The following is a 4,532-nucleotide window of genomic DNA, read 5'->3' on the forward strand; positions in this document are numbered from 1 at the left end:
TTCTAATTGATTTGGTGAGGAACATTAGCATTTGCAGACCCTGTCATGCTGTTGGCCACATGCCACTGCAGTTGATGCATATCGCAGTATTAAGGCTAACGATTAATCGATTAATTGATCGTTAATTTAAACGACGATCGATCATGGGAATTTGTGAAAATTGACATCCCTAGTTCAGATCTATGGGGACTAAATAACATATTCTAGAATGAGCAAAGTGGAGTACGGCCATCTAGGACAGTGGTTCCCAAACCTGTCCTGGGGCACGTTCAAGTTCAAAACGGTGCGCAACGTTTTGCTACGGTTTCCGGGTTGAACGTCATGTTTCCTGGAAACAGCGTGCACCGGTGAGCAACGGGGTTTGAGATACGTTTTCTCTTGTTTGGTGGGTGTGTCAGAACTGCTGCAGTCCAATCAGCAGCAACATGTATATAAAGCACGCGGTATTAAAGTGAACTCGCACAATGGGTTCAAGGAAAGTAATTTACAAATGTGTTTGATGCAGCTCGGTATATGCAACAACTGAGGATATTAGAAGACATGTTTGTCTTAAGTTTTATTGTAAAAATATTGGATATCAACATAATGATGTAGTTGTTTATATTTTTAGCTTCATTGCAAGTGTGTGACATTTGGTATAGAAATAAACAATGGTAATTAAAGGGGGGGTGAAATGCTATTTCATGCATACTGAGTTTTTTACACTGGTAAAGAGTTGGATTCCCATGCTAAACATGGACAAAGTTTCAAAAACTAAGTTGTACGTTTGAAGGAGTATTTTTGTTCCAAAAATACTCCTTCCGGTTTGTCACAAGTTTCGGAAAGTTTTTTTCGAGTATGGCTCTGTCTTACGTAAGATAGAGCGGAATTTCCTTATATGGGTCCTAAGGGCACTTCTCCGGTAAGATCGCGGGCGCGCGCACACCCGTAGACCAGAGCAAGAGAGTGAAAGCAGTTCGCCATCAAAGCGCCCTGCCCGGCTTCTGGGAAGTCAATGTCACCAAAGAAGTGGGTTTTTGGTTGCCAGGGCAAGACAACCCTGCATAGATTCCCAAAGAACCCAGCGTTAAGGAACCCGTGAATGGAGTTTGTTTTCCTGAGCATAAACGGAGGTTGTGTAAGACTGTTCCCTGCATTTCGACGATGATTGTTTTATAAACAAAGCCCAGATCGACGGATTTGCAGATCGTCTAATGCTTAAGGATCGAGCAGTCACAATGATAAAGGTTCGCGGTCGTGCGTTGGAACCGGACGGTGAGTAAAACTGTTGAACAAATGTCTCTGTGTGTTGTCACTAGCTCGGCGCGTTAGCACAGCTAAGCTTCGCCCACACGGCCCGCCTCCAGCCGCTCGTTTTTTTCCGGAAAGACTCGGTACAGCCATCTTTCTTTTAAAAATATAATAAAACAAAAGACTTTTTGGAGATATGAAGGATGCAATATTACTCTATAGGTAGGCCTACTCAAGATTAACAGGAGATTGAGTGAAAATGAGCATTTCACCCCCCCTTTAAGTGCTTTTCCTAAAGATGAGAAAGAAAATACAGGGTATTAAAACAGTAGAACTACAAATTAATACAGTATGTGAGGCTAAAAAGATGTGTTTTAGTCTGAATTAGGTAAGATGTGTGCTTCCATTTCAGTTTCAGCAATCCATTCACTCGATTGGGATGTTCTCTTTTGTTCTGGGCGGCAAGTGCAGTAACTGTAACATCGGGCATATTTTGTAGTATTAAACACATATTTATACTGACTGCATCAGGCTCCGAAAATTCTTCACAAAGAATGGCCTTCTCAGCTGCCATAGTTGCAACTCTTGCGTCATCAGAACAGTGTGTTCAATGCATCACCGTTTCTGTTTAAAAAACGTTGTGCAACGTTTTGTCGGGGCTGATTACCCCCAACACTGCACGTTTTCTTTTCTCCCTAATCAAACACACCTGATTCAACTCATCAGCTCATTATCACATGGGTTAATGAGCTGATGAGTTGAATCAGGTGTGTTTGATTAGGGAGACAAAGAAAATGTGCAGTATTGGGTGTACCTAAAAAGAAGAAGAAGAAGAAGAAGCCTTCAGGACAGGTTTGGGAACCACTGGTCTAATGACCGAGACTGACTAGTTTGTGATTATGAGACTGTATACCCGGCCAGTGCGAGACTCGAAGTGTAATAGGAATCATGATGAACGGAGGTAATTTCAATGAAGAGTTAAATAGAATATCGAACATTCACCTAAATTGAATGATTAACAAACATCAATTAAACCTTTTTCATTTTTGGAGTCAGATGAAACAAAGAGATAATTAAATTAATTTGCCACGCTGAAAAGACCACTTAAACCGCTTGTCGGAAACTGTCGTTGGACTGATTGGGCAGACCTTACATTGGTGTTCGGCTATGGGACAGTCTCATGTGTTATTGTACTGAGGGATCAACTTCCATATCATATTTATTTTTTAAATATGTCTAGGTTTAAGTTGGTGCACCCTTGTGCCAAACACTGCAGTTCAACCTCTATCTGTCAAAAGTCAAAAATCGTTAACTGACTGTATTTACAAAACTTTATTTAGATATCAGAATTTAATTAACTTGTACCTTGTATATGATAGAGAGATGGATGGATGGATGGATGGATGGATGGATGGATGGATGGATGGATGGATGGATGGATGGATGGATGGATGGATGGATGGATGGATGGATGGATGGATGGATGGATGGATGGATGGATGGATGGATATAGCCGTATGCTGTTTTAGTAAATAATTGTGTAAATATACAATATATTTATTGACTATGAAATGTCCATTCAGATTCAGCTCTCTTCTCTAAATCTGATGACATTTTGGAACTGTGTAAACACTTTACTAAAAACAACACAATCATTAAAGGGCTGCTTTCTATTTGCATGTTTTCCAGATATAATTCATCCGGACACACAGCTGATATAAGTGATGCACACCCAGGTGGGACAAACACTGCATGAAAAACTTTGGATCCACTCTAATAGTTATCAGTCCACTACCAGGTCAGTATACAGTCTAATAGCTACATTTCTGTCACTATTGCTAACAATGTATGTTTTCACAGAAGTCTGCCCTTTCTTCTGTCTATCCATTTTTTAAATGAATCTTCATTGCACCATTTCACAGTTGTCCTTCATGTTCTTTAGATATTTGCACTTGTTTTGACTGAGAAGCAAGATGAACACGACGGTCTCCGTGAACCAAACAGATCATCTTGTCTTTACATGCACAGACTCTTACCCAGGGAGTCTCATTGGACTTTCTGCCACAGCATTGCTGATCTTTATCATCCTGCCTATCCACGTCTGGGTCCTCTGGCTGGGCACAAATGACATTAGAAAAGGGGGAAGTCTGGCACCCTCAGATATCTTTACAGTCAGCCTGTCTGTATTAGAACTTTTGACTGTCATACTTTTTGTATTTACACTGGTTGCTTTTGCTCTTAACTATCAACACACAATGTTGATTGTTATGTTCTTTTCTGGAAGCTACATGGTTGGACGTCCCTTTATGAATAGTTTAATTTGTGTTGAGCGCTACATAGCCGTGGCTCATCCAGCGATTTATCGCAACCCAGCCTTTGTGAAGCACAGATATATCAGTGCTGGACTGGTCTGGATGCTGACTTTGTCTTATGGAGGATTTTCTGTGTTCAGCTTTCCAGATCCGCCGATTGCAGCCTACCTTGTCTCCCTCACAATCAGCCTGTTGATGATCACTACTTGTAGTCTAGGAGTGCTCAAGATCCTATTGAGACCAAGTCCTGGTGAAACACAGAAGGAAGGGATGCACCACCAGAAAAAGAGGGCATTTGTAATTATCACTGGCATTCTAGTTTGCATATCTGTTGCATATGGTCTGGATGTGTTCATTTTCGCTATGAATATATATATAACTTATGAAACTTTCTGTGTGCTTTTGGGCATCAATATGTGGTTATTTCAAGGATGTAGTTTAATACAGCCTTTTCTCTACCTGTCCAAGCTTGGCAAGTTTTCATGCATTAAAAAAGGTTCTCATTAAAACAACGGGAAAGGTTGGAGCTGTGGCTTTGGATATCACTTGGTAAGACATAAGCTCCATTCTGGGTTGTGTTGTGTAAACTCTCCTTATAATTTTTTAGTGGCCTCTATTGTTAGAAGAAATGTTTAAATTTCCAATAAATAAATAAATGGCATTAAAAGCCGATAAGACGGTAACAAAATGGGATGTCTTTCTTATGGTCTCCAGTGGCCTTTGGTAGTGCTCTGTCTGATGTGAAATTAGTCCTGAAATAGGATTCTTCAAATATATATATATATTTTTCTTCTTGGTATTAATAAATGTTTGCATTTAATTTGAGTAGATGATCTAGACAAAGTATATGTAACCAATAAAGCACACTAAATTCTACTGTGTGATGTTATGGAAACTTTTGAGAATACTATTGTGAATGTAAATTAAATTGTTGATTATTAGTCATATTGCTAATGTATAAGGATTTGTTTTTTAAATAATAAAGAGATG

The 4,532-nt window shown here is 39.6% G+C and overlaps 1 long non-coding RNA gene across 1 annotated transcript; it reads left to right on the top strand.

The window, feature by feature from the left end:
* Positions 1 to 2,050: 2,050 nt before the first annotated feature.
* On the top strand, positions 2,051 to 4,532 carry LOC308680976. The gene is made up of 3 exons (XR_014028972.1): positions 2,051 to 2,191; positions 2,920 to 3,028; positions 3,173 to 4,532. It is a non-coding gene; the product is annotated as an uncharacterized lncRNA (long non-coding RNA).

Source organism: Scardinius erythrophthalmus, assembly GCF_964197995.2.
Source record: "Scardinius erythrophthalmus genome assembly, chromosome: 2".
NCBI lineage: Eukaryota > Metazoa > Chordata > Actinopteri > Cypriniformes > Leuciscidae > Scardinius > Scardinius erythrophthalmus.